This window comes from Xyrauchen texanus, chromosome 4, assembly GCF_025860055.1.
Source record: "Xyrauchen texanus isolate HMW12.3.18 chromosome 4, RBS_HiC_50CHRs, whole genome shotgun sequence".
Lineage (NCBI taxonomy): Eukaryota > Metazoa > Chordata > Actinopteri > Cypriniformes > Catostomidae > Xyrauchen > Xyrauchen texanus.
This window is the reverse complement of record NC_068279.1, coordinates 38,075,653-38,084,802: the sequence shown is the minus strand read 5'-3', so window position 1 is coordinate 38,084,802 and position 9,150 is coordinate 38,075,653.

Sequence of the window (9,150 nt, the reverse complement as noted above, 5' to 3'; positions counted from 1 at the left end):
GTGCGCCTTCTGTTTAGTACTGCAGTACATTTGCTCATCATCATGTAGCTTGAGCCAACACACTTCTGCCACCGAAATGGTGCATAACAGTGGTGTATAGTGGGGACGGATTGTTGTTACAGGACTGCCAGTAGAGGGAGACCTGTGGTTTTTGACTCTGGTCTGGTGTGTTGAGATGGTAATCTGGAACAGTAGGCTTCTCTTGATGGCTTAGAAATTAATATTATCATTCCAGTTTGTGTATTTAGTTTAGCAGTTGAGTGCATACACATATCTGACATGACACAATAAAAAAGATATATTATAGATAATTTTTCTATAAAATATTCTTGACATTAGATATTTTATTCCACTTGTATTGTTGAGCAGTTGAATGTATTTAAATAGTTTTATGAAGTTGTTATTGCTGTAGGCACATCATTCTCAAAGATGAAGATGCGGGAAAAGCGAAGTTCTCTTGAGATGATTCAGTACTGACTGAGTTAAGAATTAATTATTAGTCTTAACCAATAATATTTATCACACTAAGTTTTTAAAGTCTGGAGATTGCGTTCCATAATTTTTCATGCAACTACTCCTGCAAGAGATGTTGACCTGAATGCAAAGCTTAAAGAACTGTGCTGCCTCAGCTACATCTTCTGGATCTTCTAACCTTTTGTGCAATGAGTGGCAAATGTTCAATAAAAAATGAATGTATTGTTTTTGAGAGGATTGAAATGGGTGGTGATATGATAAATGCTTCATTTTGCTTTGCAAACATAAGGAAAATGAAAACTTAATTTAAAAAGATTAGCTTTTATCTTAACTAGAATTGACTAATTTGGATCTTCTCTAATGGGGGTTACAGTAAATGTTCTTGATGCACAGGGTGCAGATTTGCCTGTGGCTATCCATATTCAGGGAATTTGTACATATTTTTTGAATTATTGTATGTTAGTTATAGGTTAAATCACCTATTGCAAATACTGAAATTAGTTGATAATGTTAAAAAAATAAAAAATTGGCAAAAGAAAGTAATGACTAATGCCAGTCATTAAACTTGATTCCCCAAAGAGGTGCAGATAAAGCTGCACTTCAGCTATGCACATTATGCGCAAGGATAACTTACATGAACTGATCAGGATCTAACTTCACCAAAGGAAACATTAATCACCCTAAAGGTGACTTTACACCAGGGGTGGGGAACCTTTTTTCCAATAAGTGCCATTTGAGTATTTACGAAATTATTCGAGGCCATACAATTGCTTGCAAATTCTGATTGTGGGTTGAAATTAATGTATGCATTCTGTTACGTGCTCACAGACCAAAAACACAAAAAGGTCTGTCTATTATACAATATTTTGTGTTGTTATCATTTAACAGGATTTTTTTTTTCAGGTTAATTGAATCAAGGCCATTTTTGCTTTGCCAATTATTTCGCAAATGGCCACGCAGGCCGGGTAAAATGGTCTCGCGGGACTTATACGGCCCCGAGGCCTGACGTTCCCCACTCTGGCTTTACACAAAACAACGCTGTAAAATATAATAAGCTAACTTTACTTAAAAAAAGTGAGGAAACCAATTGCCTTAAAAAAAATTAAAAGTAAATATATTAATTTGGTTCAAGTAAAGTGGACTATTCCTTGTTCATTTTACTTGAGCCAAAAAAGTACATTTACTTCCAACTAAGTACATTTTACTTTACATTTTTACATTTACTTTGGTTTACATGCTTTTTTAAGTAAGGTTAACTAATTTGATTTTACAGTGAACAAATTACAGTAAATCAGCATCAATAATATTAAAATGAGCTAAAATCTCTATGAATTCTTAATAACAACTAATTAAATGCCCCAATAAGTTCCTTTTTACAAAACAACCATGCTTAAATTCAATTATTCAAGCACAAGGGCTTACGTATGTGTGTTCCACACAACCTCAATTCTGTAATTGATCATTTCAGTTAGTAGTACATCAAATATTACAGTTTTTCTCAATCGCTTTGGCACAATCATCAAATGACTATGCAACTTTGTCAAACTATATGACTAACTATATGAACATTAGGTCATTTGTTCACATGACTATAATCATTTATAATTGATTTGGCACAAAATGCATCGAGTAAGGCTTGCAGATCAAAATAGTTTGCATTTATTTGCTATTGAATGATATTACTCTCAAATGCAATTATACACATGTTCATTTTGTAAATCCCTACATGCTAAATAGAACAAGCAACAATCACAATAACCTGTCACACATATATTAGATACATAATAGTTATGTGGTATTGTTGTAATAGTTGTCAGATGGATAGCCTTAGGCTAGATGGGGAACAATTCAATTTCCTCACAATTTAGAGCAATGTGGACTGGTAAGAATTCATTATTGTACACTACACAGTGCTGTAATCTCCATGTCTTTCAGTATTGACAAGTACATCCTGTATATGTAGAACATGTTACACAATGTAGGATATGTGTAACTGTATGATTTACAATATCTACTGGAATTATTTCCTAAATTGCTAAATTGCTTTACTATCTTTTATAGAGAGTGATGAAGCTGGAGGCTGATGAATCCCCACACATTTTTATGTATGTTGATGAGGCAGGATTCAACTTGAGCAAATTCAGAAGACATGGCTGTAATATTATTGGTCACCGAGCCAGTGTTGAAGTGCCAGACCAGCATGGAGGGAACATTACAATCTGTGCTGCCATATGTGGGAATGGTGTATTCAGCCACCTTCCCATCATTGGGCCCTATAACACACATTGTCTCCTCAATATCCTGGAAACTCTTTACAGGGATCTCATTCCTGAGAATGAGAGGGGGTTGGTAAGAAATGACTTGCCAATGTATGTTATAGTTTGTGACAACGTAAGTTTCCATCGTTCAAATACAGTCAGGGAATTGTTTGTTGTCCACCAATGTTTTTTGATGGACTTTCTCCCATCATACTCCCCATTTCTAAATCCCAAACTCTGCATGGAGATGGAAGGTCTATGATCACCGTCCTCACAACCAATTGTCCTTACAGGGTTCAATGGATGCTGGTTGTTAAGCTATCACAGCAGATTGTTGTAGGGGGTTGCTGCGTCATCCCAAAATATTTTTCCCTCGTTGCATTGCAAAGAAGGATATCAGGTGTTATGTAGATTCAATGTTGTGGTCAGACAGAGAGGAGAGATTGGAAGACCCATGAGGTTGATGAACTTGCAGCATATTTTTTTTTCTTGCACACATTGTGGTTCCTGAATTTTGCTTTTGTATATATTTTGTCTGTACAAACTTTCTATACATATTTTCGGTTGGCTGTAGAGTGTGTACATACAATGATGAGAAATGTTTGAATAAATATTTTGTTGAAAGTATAGTGTGTGTGCCATGACTTACAATGTAAGCAAATGGACAATATTACATTTAACTATCACACTTTCAGAGTACACTGTCATTTGACAAGATGTCTTTGCATGGGAAGGAAGGTTTTTATGCCAGTGATTTATTCAATGATGGATTTATTTACATTTGAAACATGAATTAATCCTTTTGATCGTGTAATCACCTTTTGCAGGTCACATAGAGTGGTGTGCTGAATGTACCACGTGGTGTGAGGATTGTACTTGGAGTTTTGACCATTGTAAATTTGTTTCAGTAAATGTGCCAAATGAAAAACTGTAATTTTATGGATTTTAAAGAAAAGAAGTTCAAGGAACTCACAATTATTATTTTATCTTATTTATTACTCTAAGATCACCTTATCTAAGATCACTGATTTTTGAGATAATGGACAAAACATGTCTTAATATTCAAAAGTAATCTTTATGTTAAAATTGTAATTTTTTTTAAATGCATGCGCTTCTCTTGGAAGCACATGTAACTTCATCTGTCCTCAGCAAGAGGGTCACAATGTTAAACTGCCAAACAAAGCATTTAAATATCCAACAAATTCATAAATATAAATATCAAATGAAAGGCAGGTATCTGTAAGATATCAAACAATACATAAAGCAAACATTAAATTATATTGTCCATAAAAAACTCCCTATCAAAAGGGAAATCGCTTGACTTCTTGGATCACAGGTCTCACAGGAGATCAAACTGCCTGAAATTTAGAGATGCAAAGCTTGTTTTGTTTGTAAAAATAGATTTATGTGTACTCAATTAAACCATTCAAAAATGCATTTAATCACCATCAGTGTATGCTTTAAAACAAAGACGGATCTATTGGTCATCAGGTTCAGAAGCAAGAGACACGTCTCAGAAAAGGCCAACAAGCAAACATAAAACAGGCTGCCTGGAAGCGGAGGAACGGCCACCGACCACGAGGGGAGAAGGGGCTCCTAGCCGACCGCCTAGAACGAAAACGGGAGTGGGAGAACCACTGCCAGGGACAGGGGAGACCCCTTCTGTTCCCTGAGAACGCGGCGGGGTGTTCCGTCAGGCAGGGGGCAGAGGACTGCCTCCGATCCGCATGGGGAGGTGCAGCTGTCGTCTGTTAGTGGGTGGAGGAGTGGCCGAGGACCAAGCTATGGCGTATCGGAGAACCAGAGTGTACATTTTTTTTTTCTCTCCTCTCTCTCTCACTGCTACTCCGCATTGGCCTTTTCCCTCTCTTTTAAATTTTACAGTGTTTTTTTTGTTGGGGGTACTGCACTGTTACAGGGAGTACCCCCTATTATAATCATTATTGTTTCCCTCCCCTTGTCGCCTCCCAGATTCAGGAAGGCAGGGATGACCTGCTGGCAGACAGGGCGTAAGTCATGCCCTCCCCCAGGGAATGGGGTGGGGGGGTGTACGTCATGCCGGGGACTCCCTGGCCTGAGAGGACGAGGGAGGAATGTGACAGTGCTGAGGGCGGGGTCAGGTCGTGATTCTACACACCCGGCCCCTTATCAGGCTAATCAAGCCTCCGAGAGGGATAAAGGCCGACTATGGACAGTGGTGCGACAGAGAGAGGGCATTTACGGGCAGCTGTCCATCATATGTGTGTGTTTGTGTCTTTTGGTTCAGTTTTATATTAAAACTATTATTTATATCATCAAGACGGTTCTCGTCTCCTCCTTTCCATTAACCCCTTTACAGTGTTATTTCACAAATCATAGGAAGAATATGTGTCTGATGATGTCATGAACAGGTAAGTTGCTATGACTGGTGAGCTCAGCAGCTGAATCAAATATACCCAGCAATTCAAGCTCATTTAATGCTTTGTCAACAATAAATTACAAGAGATTTAGCCTCCAGCCATTTTAACTGTGCCTGTTCTACAAACTGCTCTTTGAGTGAGAAGCTTTTCCATGCTAAATGATCAAACAAGAAGCCAGGGTCACCGGCATAGTATACCATTATGTAATTATGTAAGGTAACATGCAGACATAGGTGTGTGCTATGTCTTCAACCTAAATTCATTCTTCATGAAGATTGTATTTATTTATTTTAGCATGGGTCCATCTACAAAATTAAGACAGATATCTCAGTGCATATTATAAATAAGTTCACAGCAGTGTTAAAGGCCTTTGTGTCTTTGGGTACTATCCTTAATGTGGATAGACTACTTACAGGTGAAACTCGAAAAATTAGAATATCGTGCAAAAGTTCATTAATTTCAGTAATTCAACTTAAAAGGTGAAACTAATATATTATATAGACTCATTACAAGCAAAGTAAGATATTTCAAGCCTTTATTTGATATAATTTTGATGATTATGGCTTACAGCTTATGAAAACCCCAAATTCAGAATCTCAGAAAATTAGAATATTGTGAAAAGGTTCAGTATTGTAGGCTCAAAGTGTCACACTCTAATCAGCTAAACACCTGCAAAGGGTTCCTGAGCCTTTAAATGGTCTCTCAGTCTGGTTCAGTTGAATTCACAATCATGGGGAAGACTGCTGACCTGACAGTTGTGCAGAAAACCATCATTGACACCCTCCACAAGGAGGGAAAGCCTCAAAAGGTAATTGCAAAAGAAGTTGGATGTTCTCAAAGTGCTGTATCAAAGCACATTAATGGAAAGTTAAATGGAAGGGAAAAGTGTGGAAGAAAAAGGTGCACAAGCAGCAGGGATGACCGTAGCCTGGAGAGGATTGTCAGGAAAAGGCCATTCAAATGTGTGGGGAGCTTCACAAGGAGTGGACTGAGGCTGGAGTTACTGCATCAAGAGCCACCACACACAGACGGGTCCTGGACATGGGCTTCAAATGTCAAACGTCTTACCTGGGCTAAAGAAAAAAAGAACTGGTCTGTTGCTCAGTGGTCCAAAGTCCTCTTTTCTGATGAGAGCAAATTTTGCATCTCATTTGGAAACCAAGGTCCCAGAGTCTGGAGGAAGAATGGAGAGGCACACAATCCAAGATGCTTGAAGTCCAGTGTGAAGTTTCCACAGTCTGTGTTGGTTTGGGGAGCCATGTCATCGGCTGGTGTTGGTCCACTGTGCTTTATTAAGTCCAGAGTCAACGCAGCCGCCTACCGGGACATTTTAGAGCACTTCATGCTTCCTTCAGCAGACAAGCTTTATGGAGATGCTGACTTCATTTTCCAGCAGGACTTGGCACCTTCCCACACTGCCAAAAGTACCAAAACCTGGTTCAATGACCATGGTATTACTGTGCTTGATTGGCCAGCAAACTCGCTTGACCTGAACCCCATAGAGAATCTATGGGGCATTGCTAAGAGAAAGATGAGAGACATGAGACCAGACAATGCAGAAGAGCTGAAGGCCGCTATTGAAGCATCTTGGTCTTCCATAACACCTCAGCAGTGCCACAGGCTGATAGCATCCATGCCACACCGCATTGAGGCAGTAATTAATGCAAAAGGGGCCCAAACCAAGTACTGAGTACATATGCATGATTATACTTTTCAGAGGGCCGACATTTCTGTATTTAAAATCCTTTTTTTATTGATTTCATGTAATATTCTAATTTTCTGAGATTCTGAATTTGGGGTTTTCATAAGCTGTAAGCCATAATCATCAAAATTATATCAAATAAAGGCTTGAAATATCTTACTTTGCTTGTAATGAGTCTATATAATATATTAGTTTCACCTTTTAAGTTGAATTACTGAAATTAATGAACTTTTGCACGATATTCTAATTTTTCGAGTTTCACCTGTAGTTAAAGGTGGAGTATGTGATTCCTGAGAAAGTCTGTTGATATTTGAACTCAACAGACAAACAAACACACCCCTTTATTCAGTGCTCCTTCAGAAGCTCCGGCCTCCAAATTCATGAATGAGCATTAGTGTTGTGTGGATTGGTCCGGTCCACTTTGTATATATATTCCCATTCACAGAGCCAGGGCAGTGTACAAACACCTGATTTTTTTTTGAGTGCACACACGCAGAACGGACAGCTAGTGGACAGTGAACAGTGTATTATTCAAACAGTATTTGTGGAATTCGACAAAATGCATATTGGATAAAAATGTCTTACTCCACCTTTAATATATAAGTCAATATCTGTAGTTTCAGGCATATTTGAAATGTTAAGTTCATAGAATTTTTGTGTAAATTTTATTGTTTTATAACATTCTTGGCCATTACAGAACTATACATCTCTTGATCTCTTGTGTCAAAACTGCTCTTTGACTCAAGAAGTAGAAAAAAGAGAAAAAGAAAATATGTTTGTTTGCAGAGAGTGAGATATGAAGTTAATTACAGTGGTCAGTACCACTGGACTGAATATCCTCACCACATGCTTTTCTTTACTGATGTGAATACCTGCCAGTGGAAACACAATAAACATGAAGACACATCTGTTTCATTTTCAAACAATTTACGAAGAGATAATGCTTCATTGATGTCAATGCTGATTTACCCATTTTAAAACATAATGATGTACTGTACTTATGTAATACATTCAAATCACGTGTGCCTTTCCACAGTTTAAAGACGGAAAAGGTTTAAACCTCTAGAGTATTCAAACAACACTTTCTATTATTTGAAGATTATTTTTATTTTTATTTCCTGTTGTTCGCTTGAACCACGATCTGTGGATTTTTATGGTTGGTGGACAATTCATCCTTTACCAATCCCATCATTCCCATTCTCTGGGCTGTGTGTGGAAAAGTGCAGTCCTCCAAGCTAAACACATGGTTAGTGAAAACCTAAGATCTTAACACAGGACTGTCTGAGAGAGGGCTTCCTGAATGAGGGAAAATTTACAGAACACAGTCCAAGCTCACTCTGTGCGTGGGAAGGATCAAGTAGATAGAGAAAAATGACACATTATCCCTGATAGCAGTTTATAATAAATAATTTTCCATGGCCTCTCAGCAGCATGTATTCAATAAATTTTGTGCACAGTAGTCTATTGTAAGTATGCCAACATTCTATTAAAAATAATAAAAATGATGAATATACTGTAGTAATAATAAGTCTTGGATAATAATGCTTGAACAACAATTAAATCAGCTAAATATGGACCATAACTGACCATCTTCCATCAATCTGTAATCACATCCTTCATGTGCTTTGTTAAGACCGTTAGCCTAATTGTAACTAACCTAGACCGGTAGTTCTCAAGCAGGGGGATGTGACCCACTAGGGTGACCCAGAAAACTACCCAGGGGGACTTAAAATGACAAAATTAAGCGATTTAATTAGGCTATAATAAGTTAATAAGCTAATAATAATAGCTTATTATATAGTAAAAAAAAATCTAACTTGTTATAATAAATAAAACAAAAAAAATACTACAAATGGCTAGAAATGCATAAAATCAAGATGTGGGGTTAACTGACATCATATTTCGCATTTGAGTCCATCTTCCTTCAACAACTCTAAACACAGCTCTTAAAACTTCTGGAATCACAAAATGAATCATCTTTAATAATTTTAATCTATGGAAATGCCTAGTTTATGTAAACAACTTTTCAAATCAAGCAGTTTTGTCATCATTACAAGGGAAGTATGAGAGGTCAGGGGCTTTGAATAATGTCTTGAACATTGGGGTGCCTTGAAGTAAAAAAAATATTAACATCAACACAGAGCATATTTGAACAATTAATGCTTTGTCTATTTCTACGAACAGATTAACAGAAGTCAGTTCTGGGGCAGGGGCCAAATGGTGTAGCTGAGACATGACAGCTCAAAGGACACACTTTAACATGGAGAAATATTCCTATATTTGCTAAGTTTTGCAAGACTTGGAAAATATATTGACA